This window comes from Hemitrygon akajei, chromosome 19 (genome assembly GCF_048418815.1).
Source record: "Hemitrygon akajei chromosome 19, sHemAka1.3, whole genome shotgun sequence".
In the NCBI taxonomy this organism is placed as follows: Eukaryota; Metazoa; Chordata; class Chondrichthyes; order Myliobatiformes; family Dasyatidae; genus Hemitrygon; species Hemitrygon akajei.
The window spans coordinates 77,884,166-77,900,178 of record NC_133142.1 but is presented as its reverse complement, the minus strand read 5'-3'; the positions used below and the strand labels follow the sequence as shown (position 1 = coordinate 77,900,178).

The following is a 16,013-nucleotide window of genomic DNA, read 5'->3' as shown; positions in this document are numbered from 1 at the left end:
GATATCAAGTACAAGTCTACTCAGTCGTCTTATAACAACGGTCCTTGAGTCTCTTTACATCAATGGTGCAGAGGTGAAGATCTTTAAGAGCCTACAAATCCCTCAGAGTGAACATCGCCAGTTGTTCAGTGAACATGGCTTTGAAAGTACACCATTACATCGACTTCCTCAGGATGCTACATAAATTCCGGCTGTTCCTGTTGACACTCAGCAATTTTTATAGATCATCGCAGAAAGCATCCTACCCAGCTCCCAGGTGCATCACAGCGTGGTATGATGATAGCGTAGTCACCTCGATTCGGTACCTGCTGCTGCCTGTACGTTCTCCCCATGACAGCATGGGTTTCCCACGGGGGCCCCGGTTTCTTCCTATATTCCACAGACTTACCAGTGACTTGGTTAATGAGTCGCATAGGTGTACTGGGACAGTACAGGCTGATTGAACCAGATGGAAGTAATGGGACAGTGCAGGCTGACTGGGCCAGAAGGGTGTAATGGGGCAGTGCAGGCTGGTTGGTCTGGAAGGGTGTAATGGGGCAGTGCAGGCTGGTTGGTCTGGAAGGGTGTAATGGGGCAGTACAGGCTGGTTGGTCTGGAAGGGTGTAATGGGGCAGTGCAGGCTGGTTGGTCTGGAAGGGTGTAATGGGGCAGTGCAGGCTGGTTGGTCTGGAAGGGTGTAATGGGGCAGTGCAGGCTGGTTGGTCTGGAAGGGTGTAATGGGGCAGTGCAGGCTGGTTGGTCTGGAAGGGTGTAATGGGGCAGTGCAGGCTGGTTGGTCTGGAAGGGTGTAATGGGGCAGTGCAGGCTGGTTGGTCTGGAAGGGTGTAATGGGGCAGTACAGGCTGGTTGCTCTGAAAGGGTGTAATGGGGCAATACAGGCTGGTTGGTCTGGAAGGATGTAATGGGGCGGTACAGCTGATTGGGCCAGAAGGGTGTAATGGGGCCGTACAGGCTGGTTGGTCTGGAAGGGTGTAATGGGGCAATACAGGCTGGTTGGTCTGGGAGGGTGTAATGGGGCAGTACAGGCTGGTTGGTCTGGAAGGGTGTATTGGGGCAGTACAGGCTGGTTGATCTGGAAGGGTGTAATGGGGCAATACAGGCTGGTTGGTCTGGGAGGGTGTATTGGGGCAGTACAGGCTGGTTGGTCTAGAAGGGTGTAATGGGGCAATACAGGCTGGTTGGTCTGGGAGGGTGTAATGGGGCAATACAGGCTGGTTGGTCTGGAAGGGTGTAATGGGGCAGTACAGGCTGGTTGGTCTGGAAGGGTGTATTGGGGTAGTACAGGCTGGTTGGTCTGGAAGGGTGTAATGGGGCAATACAGGCTGGTTGGTCTGGAAGGGTGTAATGGGGCAGTACAGGCTGGTTGGTCTGGAAGGGTGTATTGGGGGAGTACAGGCTGGTTGGTCTGGAAGGGTGTAATGGGGCAATACAGGCTGGTTGGTCTGGGAGGGTGTAATGGGGCAGTACAGGCTGGCTGGTCTGAGAGGGTGTAATGGGGTAGTGCAAATTGTTTGGGCCAGAAAGGTGTAATGGGGCAGTGCAGGCTGATTGGGCCAGAGGGGTGTAATGGGGCAGTTCTGGCTGGTTGGTCTGAGAGGGTGTAATGGGGCATTGCAGGCTGGTCTGACAAACGATCTTGACCCTGAGATGCTAACTGTTTCAATTTTGCAACCTGTGTAGTCACTTTCAAGGACTTTTCATCTCATGTTTTCAAGTTTCATTGTTTATTTATTTATTATTATTTTGTTTGTTTTTTTTCGATTGACACAGTTTGCTGCCTTTTGCATATCCGTTATTTGTCTTTGTTGTATGGAGTTTTTCATTGATTCTGTTGTGTTTCTTTGTATTTCCTGTGAATGCCCACAAGAAAAAATCTCAGTATTGCATATGGTGACATATTTGTACTTCAGTAATAAATTTACTTTGAACTTTGAACTTTACTAGCAGCATTTTTGTTCTTATTTCAAATTTCCAACATCTGCAGTTTTATAATTTTCCAAAAGCATTGATCCCTCTCTGTTACCACTGTTCTACAGTTTTTACAAAAATGAAGCGAGTAGTTTGGCCCAAAACGCACACACAAAATAATCAGCAAAAGAAAAGAAAAATATTCCACTGCTTAACAAAGAACATTCTTCAATGGTTGTGGTATTCCAAATAAGGTAATAGAGACATTTGAATTATTCAAATTAAAATTAGAAATGTGAGGGAGATGATGATTGGGATGGGCTTAATTAATAAAATGATTTTTCATCAATTTGATTTCCTTTTATGTCTGTCCTCACTGGATTTGGCTTTCTCAGGAACCTATTACGAAACAGAACGAGGGGAAATTTATTCTCTGCTAATTACACAGAACACTGACAGCAAAATATGCATGTTGACAACACTCTGCCTCTCCAATTGCAGGAGTACACCTGTTTGATAAAGCACTTCAGGGATCTTGGGTCTGTTCTGAGGCAATATACTAGAAGGGAAAGTCTGTACTCAATAAGAATAGCTTACCAGGTAGGATATTGAGTAAGAGAATAAACAGACCTACACCAACCAGTGACATATTGAGCTGCCATGAAAACCTTACAGAAATACTCTGTTTTTTATTTCATTAACATGTAGACAAAGGATTTAATGTCAGATGAGTTATCCTGACACAATATTTATATAAGTTCTTAATCTATCACCTTTCAGCAGAAACCAGCATTAAACTAAAATGAATCATTAGGTCTGGAGTAGAAACTGTTTTTATTATCTGGACCAAATCTGTCAATTCTGAAGGCATTTTTCCAATGGGGACTGGAATGGAGTTCCTCTCTACCAGAAAGAGTCATAAAGAGCTCTCACTTTGGCAAAGCTGGATGAAGTAAGATTACAAAAGTAACTGAATATCATTTTAATTTATTAATTTCCCTTCCTTCGCTCCATGGCCTCTTACAGGGGTCTCTTTCTGAGCTGTGAGATGTCTGAATACCCTCCTACCATCCAGTACACGTTACTTATGACAGTGCCAGTAGCAATATACTTTGTAGATTTAACTACATGTTGTAAAAGTACTTTATGTGAACTTGTATATCTACAGAGTTTTTATCTGCTAATTTTATTATGTTAATATGTGATATATGTACTGTGATTTTCATCTTGGACCCTGAAGAACATTGTTTCATTTTGCTGTATACATGTGGATGATTGAATGACGATGAACACTTTATTGCACTGGAATGCTCAAACGGTTTCTCAAACTATACCCATATGAGGGAAGCTGATGTAATGGGGGAGAGGCCAAACAAGATTAGTATAAGCAGTGATTGATGGTTATTACAGTCTTGTAAGGCTTATTTTTCCTGCAGTTTAGCTCTTTGATTCTCAGTCACCCGACCTGCTGTCTTTATTTCAGGTTTATAGCATTGGATTATCCAAGTTCCAAGAGGCAAAGTGACCATTCCTAGCTCATGCTTCTCCGTTTTCCTTAACACAAGAGATTCTGCAGATCCTAGAAACCTAGAGCGACACACACAAAATCCTGGAGGAAGTTGGCAAGTCAGGCAGCAGCTACAGAGAGGAGTAAACAGTTAACATTTTGGGCTAAGACACTTCACTGGACTGGAAAGGAATGAGGAAAAGGTCAGAATGAATGATGGGCGAGGAGGGGAGGAATACAAGCTAGAAGCTGACAGGTGGCTTAGGGGAAGGGTGATGAAGTGAGTAGCTGAGAGAGGATGGGTGGAAAGAATAAAGGGCTGAGAAAGAAGGAATCTGATAGGAGAGGTGCATGGACCATGGGAGAAAGGGAAGGAGAAGGGGTGCCGGGGGGTAGTGATAGGCAGGTGAGGAGAAGAGAAGAGATAAGAGGGAATAGAAGAGGGATGGAGGAGGAAGATCCTGTTGCGTGTGTCGGTCTCTTTTCCTTGTCCTTATTACATCCTCCCCCTCTGTTCTAAAGACCAAAAGAGCTCAGTGCAGGGATGTCACAACTCCTCTGAAATATCCAACAAAATCTCATTTGAATTCACATGCAATTAGTTTTTATCACTAAAGCAGACAAGCCAATTGATTGCACTTAATTGCCTTCCATGCAGAAAACATTTGGAGGATGATAAGATAATTCTGATAATGGAAGGGCTTGCACGAAACATGCTAAGGAGATTTCTTGAATTTCTCGTTACTTAAGGGGAGGCCAGAGATGTTGTTCATTAACATTTGCATTTATCACCACTGTCATCTCTGCAAACCTCCCCCACTACTTCCCTTGCTATTTTAAAAGAGTCAGTGCCACTACAGTGTAGTCTACAGTGAATGTATTTCAAAGGCTTCAGGGATCAGATTAATGTGCAGCTTCTTTACACTGCATGCATCAGTCGCCACTGAACGTCACGCATATTAGTGATACCTCAGTATTGTGATACCTCTTCTGTGAAAAATCTCAACCCTAAATTTAGGTTCCTGTTCAAACCACTTTCCCTTATTAGTGCCATCTTGCCTTCATCAGAATCAGCCTCGGCTGAGGCCAGGCATGCACTCTTACTGGGTCCAGACACACGCCAGAGAACTGAAGGCAAAGCCATGTCTTTGGGCATAATGTTGAGTAGAGTTTCAGTTTGCTCTTTCAGAAAGTGGTAAATGATTTTGTGGTAAAACTTTGGAAAAAAAGGCAGGAAAATCTTCACTGTTCACAACACAACATTGATATCAAATTCTACAACTTCTGTTAACTTCCTTTACCTGCTGGTATCAGAACTAGACTACACTGTAGGTCACCTATCTGCGAGATTGGCTCCGTTTTCCTCTCTCCATTAGCATGGTCTGACTTATTGGGCATGTTCAGTAGTGTAGAAGTTTATTCTTTAACTACCACCATTAAACACTGTGGATCTCCACGGCAACCCTGGGCTCACCCTATTTATCCTTCCCCTTCATGGCAACTCAAAAATAACTTACTTTTCTCTCTTTCCTGGTCCTGATGGAGGGTCTTGGATCTGAAATGTTAACTGTTTCTATTTCCACAGGTGCTGCTTAATCAGCATCTTCTGGTTTTTTTTGTTTCATTGCAGGAAACTCCATCTGTTACCACATCACAGTTTGTGGCATCCAAGCATACACATATTCCAGAAACAGTACACAATTCCTACCCAAGTAAATATTTTAGTGAGCCAAAGTAGTCTGTAATCATATAGTGCTGATGGTTCCTCAAAGTTGTCATAGCCGAGAGGGGTGTGGTGGCTGTGGTGAGCTCCCACTACCTATTAACTGCTCTCAATGGTGTGTGTCTCAAAGAACCTTTGACAACCAAGTCGAGCTCCTGACCTTCGCACGTGGCTTAACTATTAAGCCTTGTGAAACCAATTCTACCGACTGGAGGAGCTACAAAGGTGGGTTACTGGTGCCTTTGAACCAGTCAATCCAGGGAGATTGGACTCGTCAGCCATGGTGGACAACTCATGAAGGAGAAGGGAAACTCTGATCTCAAACCTCTGCTGCCTTGCAGTTATACCCACTCATGGGGAAGGCTTCATAATTAAACCCCAAGGAAAAGTCCAGAGCTGGAGTCCAAGGCAGTCCTACATTCAGTTCAATACTGACTGGCAACTCCTGCGAAACTATTGTTGCCAAACTGTATCGGTCTCTGCCATTCCCTTGGATTCATCTGACGCATGGAGAAACATAGAAACATAGAAAATAGATGCAGGAGTAGGCCATTCAGCCCTTCGAGCCTGCACTGCCATTCAGTATGATCATGGCTGATCATCCAACTCAGAACCCTGTACCTGCTTTCTCTCCATACCCCCTGATCCCTTTAGCCACAAGGGCCATATCTAACTTCCTCTTAAATATAGCCAGTGAACCGGCCTCAACTGTTTCCTGTGGCAGAGAATTCCACAGATTCACCACTCTCTGTGTGAAGAAGTTTTTCCTCATCTCGGTCCTAAAAGGCCTCCCCTTTATCCTTAAACTGTGACCCCTCGTTCTGGACTTCCCCAACATCGGAAACAATCTTCCTGCATCTAGCCTGTCCAATCCCTTTAGAATTTTATACGTTTCAATAAGATCCCCCCTCAATCTTCTAAATTCCAGTGAGTATAAGCCTAGTCCATCCAGTCTTTCTTCATATGAAATTCCTGCCATCCCAGGAATCAATCTGGTGAACCTTCTCTGTACTCCCTCTATGGCAAGATTGTCTTTCCTCAGATTAGGGGACCAAAACTGCACACAATACTCTAGGTGCGGTCTCACCAAGGCCTTGTACAACTGCAGTAGAACCTCCCTGCTCCTGTACTCAAATCCTTTTGCTATGAATGCCAACATACCATTTGCCTTTTTCACCGCCTGCTGTACCTGCATGCCCACCTTCAATGACTGGTGTACACCCAGGTCTCGTTGCATCTCTGTGGGGGACAGTTTGCTCTCTGTATCATACTGCCATGGCTTGCAGTCTGGTTTGTGGTCAGCTGAGATGCAATATCCATTGTCAACCTGACCACGGTGACACTCGCATGATTGGATCGACTGCTCGTCAAGTGTAACTATTGTTGTCCCACAAGCAAGTAGTTACCAAGCAACAATAAAGAATTTAAAGCAAGTTCAGATTTATTTATCACATGTACATCGAAACATACAGTGAAATGTGTCATTTCTGTTAACAGCCAGCACATCCAAGGATATGCTGGGAACAACCTGCAAGGGTTGCTATGCATTCTGGTGCCAACAAACATGTCCATGATAGTCCAGGGAATAGCACAAGCCACAATAACAACAGCATAACAAACCCCTTCCTCAGCCTTCCTGCCACAACATCAGAAGCAATTACAATCTTTGAGAAGGCAAAGCATAGAAACAGACCATAAGACCAAAATGCATAGGAGCAGATTCAGGTCATTCAGCCCGTCAATTCTGTTCTGATTTATTATCCTTCTCAGATCTATTCTGCCTTCTCCCCGCAACTTTAACAGCCACAGTCCAGAGATTTGTGGTAAAATCAAGGAAACTGTAGAGGTTACCTTGTTAAATATATTTAAGATGCAGTTAGATGGATTTTTACACAACAGGGGAATTAAGGGTTATGGAGAGATAGCAAGTAGGTGGAGCTAAGTCCACAACCAGATCAGTCATCAACTTATTGAATAGTGGACCAGGCTTGATCAGTCAAACGGTCGACTCCTAGTTCTTATGGTCTAAACCTTCAAAAGAATCTGGGACCATTTATGTCATGGATTTGATTTAAATCAAAATGAAAAAGGATTTACATGTATATGGTTTCAAAATATTTTGTATCTTCTAACGACTACATACTTACTGCTCATAACGCCGCTGGCAGTTGGGGCAGCAATGAAGATCCTCCATTTATCTTGCAGATCCTGCAGCATCTGGGCTTCCTTTATCATGTCAGTAGCTTTCTCAGTCCTCACTACTGTCAGCCATGCCAGTTCCAGGTGGAGACGCGGGAATACCGCCGCACTCAGATGTAGAAGGATTCTTCATTGCTGTTTCTGTAACAATTCTGTTTTATCTATCAGAGTTGTTAACCCTAAGCTGAACGGCAGAACCTGCAGAACCAGTGGAACACTCTTAGTCTGTCCTGTTTGGCATGGGTGACCCAAGCACAAAGCTCTGACTCCAGCCTACATAACTCTCCAGGTCATTGAGGCTCACAAACCCCCAAACTATGACAAGCGTGTGGACCTTTACAAACTGCTCTTTAAAAGCAGCAACTGAGGTGAACTAGCAAGATTCAAAGACTACAATAATTGGTTCTGGAGGAGACATCATCGGGCAAAATACAGAATACTGTTACGTGCTCTTCAAACCTGGTAGAATATCATGATTAGGCTCTGGGTAAATCAGGGGTTACTAGCAGTGCAGCTCAAAGGGCCAGAAGGGCCTATACTGTGCTGTACCTCTAAATAAAAATAAAGAAAGAAAAGAACAGTACAAGAGAGGAACAGCCCTTTGGCCCATGACGTCTGTGCCAAGCACAATGCTGAATTAAACTAAATCACTTCTGGCCTGTAAATAATCTACAGGTATATCCCTCCATATTTATGTGTATCTAGCAGCATCTTAAATGTCACTATCATATCAGCTTCCATCACAACCTCTGACAACCTGTTCCAACCAACTATCATGCTGCGTAAAATAATTGCCCCACACATCTCCTTTAAATTTCCCCTCTTCAGTTTAAATGCATGTCCTCTAATATTCAAAGTCAGACCTGCACAAGCAGACACCTCCCAGTCTCCACCCAGATAACAGGCGTCACCCGCCTCTCATTTCCTACTTGTCACCTGCAGCCTATTTAAACCCAGCTCTCACACACTGCCCTTGTTCATTCATACGAACCAGCCAGCTGCAATCAGTTGCTCCTAGCCTTTCGTTGCCCTCTCGTATTACCGTAGATTCCGGATTTTAAGCCGCTACTTTTTTCCCACATTTTGAACAGCTTTGAACTTTGCGGCCAATAATCCGAAGCGGCTAATGCATGATTTTTTTCATGCCGCCTCGTAAACATTTTGCCTCGTAACAGTAGACCAATAAAATTGATGAGTAGTTCACAGAGGTCCAATGAAATTGTACGATAAATCAAGCGCACTTTCACAATTAAATTATTGTAAATCAGTCATTTGTACTCACCCTCATCAACATGGAAAACACTCGAAGCATTGTGCTGCCTACTTAGTTTAAACTATATTCGTTTTCTGTACTACATCGCGGGATGCTATGACGCCACACCCGGTTTCGCGGTGTCTTGTGGGAAAATGCCGGTTTGCGATGAAACGGGACGGAGGGAGGGAGCGCATTACGCGAGCGGCTTTGGATCTGAGCGAACTCTGCTTTTAAGTTAAAGGTATCAATAACTTTTCCTGGTAGGCTGCAATATATATATTTTTTTACCAGTCGTTAGGAGATATTGGAATGTTGTTCAGTAAAGAAGTATACGCAACGTATATTTAAAAGTAGCCGCATACGGGCACGGTTCGAAAAAAAGCATTTGCAATATGTATTTGTTTTTGTTACCATATGGATTTAATTAAAAGTTAAAAAAATCCTCACGTGTAATATCTTTCTGTGTAAATATCTCATATTACAACGTGGGACACCTGCGGCCGAAAATCCGGTGCGGCCTAAAATCCGGTGCGGCCTAAAATCCGATGCGGCCTTTACAATTAAAAAAATTATTTTATTTCTAAAATTAGAGCCAGCGGCTTTTAATCAGGTGCGCTCTGTAGTCCGGAATCTACGGTAAGTATGTATTCCCTCTTCTTTCATGGCACCTCATGGCTTGTTACTGGTTCCCACTAAATTGTCTCTATTGCTCTGCTTTTTGGGTCCAGCCTCCTCTATGTGTCTTGATATCTAAAGGGGATTTTTGTCACTGATAAAGTGGTGAGTACCTCAACTACACTGCCTAAGAGAGCAGAGGATACAGAGTTTTTGACAGCACTTGAATCTCAGGTATAGAAGGCTAAAGCCAAAGTGCTAGAAAATGGGACTAATAGAGGTCAGTATGGATGTGATGGAGCAAATAGACTGTATTTATGCAGTATGATGCTATTTTGCCCACTAACATACCAGTTGGGATCATCTGATTCAGAGATTACTGACGGAAGGCCAACGTTTGAGGTGGGAACAGCCCTTCAGCACTGCTCTGAAAGCCAGCCTTTACTGGAGCCCCAACTCTAAAATACTGTAGATGCTGGAAACTAGGTGTTTTGCAGTGAATCATAAACACTGAATGGGGCAGGGGAAGTTTCTCCTTGTCCTTGTTAAGGAAGCCAACATCTTCCCCCTCTGCGCTACATTTGAACCCACGACTAAATGAGCTCATTGCAAGAGATATCACAGATCCTCCAAAATATTGAATGAAATCTCATTTCAATTCACATGCAATTAATTTTTATCACTAAACCTCTACGATAACAAGCTACCTGAACTATACCTCATCCTACCCTGTTACTTGTAAAAATGCTATCCTCTTCTCTCAACTCCTCCATCTCAACCGCATCTGCTCTCAGGGTAAGGTATTTCATTCCAGACCGAAGGAGACGTGCTCCTTCTTCAAAGAATGGGGTTCCCCTCAACCACATCTCCTCCATTTCACGCTTGTCTGCTCTCACCCCATCCTACCAGGGATAGAGTTCACTCCACCAGTCTCCGCAGCCAGCACGTAAATCTCCGCATCTTCCACCATCTCCAGTGGGATCCCACCACCATGTACATCTTTCCCTTCCTCCCACCCCCACTTTCTGTTTTCCGTAAGGATCGCTCCCTACTCGACTCCCTTGTCCATTTATCCCTCCTCACTGATCTCCCTCCTGGCAATCATCCTTGCAAGTGGAATAAGTGCTACACGTGCCCCTACACCTCTTCCCTCACTACTATTCAGGGCTCCAAACAGTCCTCCAGGTGAGGCAAAACTTCACCTGGGGGTCTGTTGGGACCATGTCCTGTGACCGGTGCTTGCCTCGCTGAGCACCTATGCTCCATCCACCAGGAAAACCAGGATGTCCCTATGGCCACCCATTTCATTTGCATTTCCCATTCCCATTCTGAAATATCTGACCATGGCCTCCGCTACTGCCGCAATGAGACTATACTCAGGTTGGAGGAACAACACTTTATATTCCGTTTGGATAACCTCCAACATGATAGCATGAACTTCCAGTAATGCCCACCCCTCACCACTCCCAATTCCCATTCCCCTCTCTCACCTTATCTCCTTGCTCGCCCACATCTGCTGCTCCTCCCACTTCTCTTTCTTCCAAGGCCTTCTGTCCTCTACAATTAGATTTCCCCTTCTCCAGTTCTGTGTATCTTCCCCAACTGCGGAGAAATTACTTTAGTCAGAGGGTGGGAAATCTGTAGAATTTGTTGTCAGGAGCAGCTGTGGAGGCCAAGTCATTGGGTGCATTTAAGGCAGAGATAGATAGGTTCTTGATTAGCCAGGGAGTCAAAGAATATGGGGAGAAAGCAGGGGAGTGGGGATGACTGGAAGAATTGGATCACCCTATGATTGAAAGGTGGAGCAGACTCGATGGGCCGAATGGCCTGCTTCTGCTCCTATATCTTATGGTCTTATCAACTTCCCAGAACTTTACTTCACCCCTCCCCCTCCTGGTTTCACTTTTCACCTTGTGTTCCACCCCCCCCCCCACCTTTTAACTCTACTCCTCATTTTTCTTTCTCCAGTCCTGCAGAAGCGTCTCGACCCGAAATGTCGATTGTACTCTTTTCCATAGATGCTGCCTGGCCTGCTGGGTTCCTCCAGATTTTTCTGCGTGTTGCTTGCATTTCCAGCATCTGCAGATTTTCTCTTGCTTCTGGTTGAGTAGGGCATTTGATTACTGAATTAATTAGCACAAACTTCTGGGCTAAAGGGCCTATTCCTGTGCTGTACAGTTGTATGATCACACACAAAATCAACACACTCTGTGAGTCCTTGACTCCTCTTTTCATCCTACCCCACTCAGATACACAATCAGCCCAACCCTGCACTGAATAAAAAGCTCAAAATATCCAATACTTTTCCTGATAATCCCTCCTCCCTTGGAATATACTCCAATAATCCCAGCCTGGCACTGCTGACCTGCTGTGAATTGATTTCCCTCTCCTGCATGTCTTTACCTTTGACACTGTCGTGCAAAATGAGTGCCACCTCCTTTCCCAAGCTGACCTAAAGCTGGTAAGACAGGATCAATTCTAGAGCCCTTACCATGAGGCCATTCAGCCCATTGAACCTGCTCTGCCATTCCATCATGACATTTATTTTCCCGCTCAACCCCATTCTCCCTATAACCTTTGACACCATTGCTAATCAAGGACCTATCAACCTCCACCTTAAGTATACTCAGTGACTTGGCCTCTACAGCTATCAGTGGCAATGAATTCCACAGACTCACCACCTTCTGGCTAAAGAAAAGACAACAGTTTTACACTTTTCAGAATTCCAAACAAGTGTCAAATGGCACTCACATCGAGTCAGAGCAGCCAATAATTACTGCCTGCCACAGACTTTAGCAAACCAGTTTCCTCTTTGTGTTTGACATTGTGTGAGAGAGAGGAGTGTCCGTGTTAAATGACTGGAATTCAGCGTTTGTCAACTGACTTGCTGATCCCCTCTGACTAAATGGTGATTAAATAATCCCTGCAACTTCATTGTACAATTGAAAGAGTGAATCATTAAAGGAACAAAGAAGTGCTCGATACCTTAACAGTAAATGTGAGTAAAGGTGGCTGGTTATGAACAGCCCATTCTGCTGGCTGGTTCTGGGAAGGGCAGTGTCTTCAGCTTCACACAAACTGCTCTTCCCCACCCTAGGCAATTCCTTCCCAGATCACTGGCCTGAAAAGTGCTTTATGCACGGAAAATTATAAAGGGAAGGGCTGCTCATTAGCAAAGGATAAAGTGCTTCTGTTTAACACATAAATTCATAAAGAAATCTATCATCCCTTAACTACTTGGAGAATTTGGAGAAGGAAGTCTGAGAATCAGAACGGGAGTGCGGCGGGAGCCATTTTGATTTTTTCTTCTCATCAGAGTTAAGAGAGGCAGGACTGCGCAGGCATGTGATGTCAGGCAGTGAAGCACAGAAGATTTAAAATGAACACAGCCTTGTACAGCGGGCAGCGGAGTGAGCCGGGAGCAGAGTGAAAGCTTAAGGGCTTTGGCTCAACGGGCTTAGGCAGAAACAGGAGGTTTCAGTTTTTCCTGTTATTTGAGGAAAGGGGGAAGTATGAGTATGAGGGCAGCTTGTTGTTCTCGGTGTCGAATATGGGAGGTCCTGGAGTCTCCTAGCCTCCCGGACATCCACATCTGCGCCAGGTGCACCGAGCTGCAGCTCCTAAGGGACCGTGTTAGGGAACTGGAGATGCAACTCGATGACCTTCGTCTGGTCAGGGAGAGTGAGCAGTTGATAGAGAGGAGTTACAGGCAGGTGGCCACACCAGGGCCACAGGAGGCAGACAAGTGGGTCACAGTTAGGAGAGGAAAGGGGAAGAGTCAGGTACTAGAGAGTACCCCTGTGGCTGTACCCCTTGACAATAAGTACTCCTGTTTGAGTACTGTTGGGGGGGGATAGCCTACCTGGGGGAAGCAACATTGGCCGTGCCTCCGGCACAGAGTCTGGCCCTATGGCTCAGAAGGGTAGGGAAAGGAAGAGGAAGGCAGTAGTGATAGGGGACTCTATAGTTAGAGGGTCAGATAGGTGATTCTGTGGACGCAGGAAAGAAAGTCGGATGGTAGTTTGCCTCCCAGGTGCCAGGGTCCGGGATGTTTCTGATTGTGTCCAAGATATCCTGAAGTGGGAGGGTGAGGAGCCAGAGGTCGTGGTACATATAGGTACCAATGAAATAGGTAGGAAAAGGGAAGAGGTCCTGAAAGGAGAATATAGGGAGTTAGGAAGGGAGTTGAGAAGAAGGACCACAAAGGTAGTAATCTCGGGATTACTGCCTGTGCCACGCAATAGTGAGAGTCGGAATGGAATGAGATGGAGGATGAATGCGTGGCTGAGGGATTGGGGCAGGGATTCAAGTTTCTGGATCATTGGGACCTCTTTTGGGGCAGGTGTGACCTGTACAAAAAGGAAGGGTTGCACTTGAATCCCAGGGGGACCAATATCCTGGCGGTGAGATTTGCTAAGGCTACTGGGGAGACTTTAAACTAGAATGGTTGGGGGGTGGGAATCAATTTGAAACGACTAGGTGAGAGGAGGTTAGTTCACAAATAGAGAAAGCTTGTAGACAGTGTGTGAGGGAGGATAGGCAGGTGATAGAGAACGGGAGCGCTCAGACCGAAGATGTAGGGGAGAAGGAAGAAAAAGATAATAAAGTTGTTTGCACCATTAGGGATAAACAGAGAGTAAGAGGTGGAGAGTTTCTTAAATGCATCTATTTTAATGCTAGGAGCATTGTAAGAAAGGTGGATGAGCATAGAGCATGGATTGATACCTGGAAATATGATGTTGTAACTATTAGTGAAACATGGTTGCAGGAGGGGTGTGATTGGCAACTAAATATTCCTGGATTTTGTTGCTTCAGATGTGATAGATTTGGAGGGGCAAGAGGGGAAGTTGTTGCATTGCTTGTCAGAGAAAATATTACAGCGGTGCTTTGGCAGGATAGATTAGAGGGCTCGTCTAGGGAGACTATTTGGGTGGAATTGAGGAATGGGAAAGGTGTAGTAACACTTTTAGGGGTGTATTATAGACCACCTAATGGTGAGCGAGAAATGGAGGAGCAAATTTGTAAGGAGATAGCAGATATTTGTAGTAAGCACAGGGTTGTGATTGTGGGAGATTTTAATTTTCCACACATAGACTGGGAAGCCCATTCTGTAAAAGGGCTGGATGGTTTGGAGTTTGTAAAATGTGTGCAGGATAGTTTTTTGCAGCAATACATAGAGGGACCGACTAGAGAAGAGGCAGTGTTGGATCTCCTGTCAGGGAATGAGATAGGTCAGGTGACGGACGTATGTGTTGGGGAGCACTTCAGGTCCAGTGATCACAATGCCATTAGTTTCAATATAATTATGGAGAAGGATAGGACTGGACCCAGGGTTGAGATTTTTGATTGGAGAAAGACTAACTTTCAGGAAGTGCAAAAGGATTTAGAAGGAGTGGATTGGGACAATTTGTTTTATGGGAAAGATGTAATAGAGAAATGAAGGTCATTTAAAGGTGAAATTTTGAGGGTACAGAATCTTTATGTTCCTGTTAGGTTGAAAGGAAAGGTTAAAAGTTTGAGAGAGCCATGGTTTTCAAGGGATATTGGAAATTTGGTTCAGAAAAAGGGGGAGATCTACAATAAATATAGGCAGCATGGAGTAAATGAGGTGCTCAAGGAATATAAAGAATGTAAAAAGAATCTTAAGAAAGAAATTAGAAAAGGTAAAAGAAGATATGAGGTTGCTTTGGCAAGTAAGGTGAAAATAAATCCAAAGGGTTTCTACAGTTATATTAATAGCAAAAAGATAGTGAGGGATAAAATAGGTCCCTTAGAGAATCAGAGTGGACAGCTATGAGTGGAGCCAAAAGAGATGGGGGAGTTTTTGAACAATTTCTTTTCTTTGGTATTCACTAAGGAGAAGGATATTGAATTGTGTAAGGTAAAGGAAACAAGTAGGGTAGTTATGGAAACTATGATGATTAAAGAAGAGGAAGTACTGGCGCTTTTAAAGAATATAAAAAGGAATAAGTCTCCGGATCCTGACAGGATATTCCCTTGGACCTTGAGGGAAGTTAGTATAGAAATAGCAGGGGCTCTGACAGAAATATTTCAAATGTCATTAGAAACGAGGATGGTGCCGGAGGATTGGCGTATTGCTCATGTGGTTCCATTGTTTATAAAGAGTTCTAAGAGTAAACCTAGCAATCATCGGCCTGTAAGTTTCACATCAGTGGTGGGTAAATTAATGGAAAGTATTCTTAGAGATAGTATATATAATTATCTGGATAGACAGGGTCTGATTAGGAACAGTCAACATGGATTTGTGCGTGGAAGGTCATGTTTGACAAATCTTATTGAATTCTTTGAAGAGGTTACTAGGAAAGTTGACGAGGGTAAAGCAGTGGATGTTGTCTATATGGACTTCAGTAAAGCCTTTGATAAGGTTCCACAGGGAAGGTTAGTTAGGAAGGTTCAATCATTAGGTATTAATATTGAAGTAGTAAAATGGATTCAACAGTGGCTGGATGGGAGATGCCAGAGAGTAGTGGTGGATAACTGTTTGTCAGGTTGGTGGCCGGTGACTAGTGGTGTGCCTCAGGGATCTGTACTGGGTTCAATGTTTTTGTCATGTACATTAATGATCTGGATGACGGGGTGGTAAATTGGATTAGTAAGTATGCAGATGATACTAGGGTAGGTGGCATTGTGGATAATGAAGTAGGATTTCAAAGTTTGCAGAGAGATTTAGGCCAGTTAGAAGAGTGGGCTGAAAGATGGCAGATGGAGTTTAATGCTGATAAGTGTGAGGTGCTACATTTTGGTAGGACTAATCAAAATAGGACATACATGGTAAATGGTAGGAC

At 44.3% G+C, this 16,013-nt stretch overlaps 1 long non-coding RNA gene across 1 annotated transcript; it reads right to left on the bottom strand.

The window, feature by feature from the left end:
• Positions 1-1,722: 1,722 nt before the first annotated feature.
• LOC140742132 (uncharacterized) lies at positions 1,723-10,805 on the bottom strand. Its single transcript, XR_012102232.1, has 3 exons — positions 10,698-10,805; positions 7,286-7,535; positions 1,723-1,850 (listed from the first exon to the last, which is right to left on the bottom strand). It is a non-coding gene; the product is annotated as an uncharacterized lncRNA (long non-coding RNA).
• Between the last annotated feature and the right edge of the window lie 5,208 nt (positions 10,806-16,013).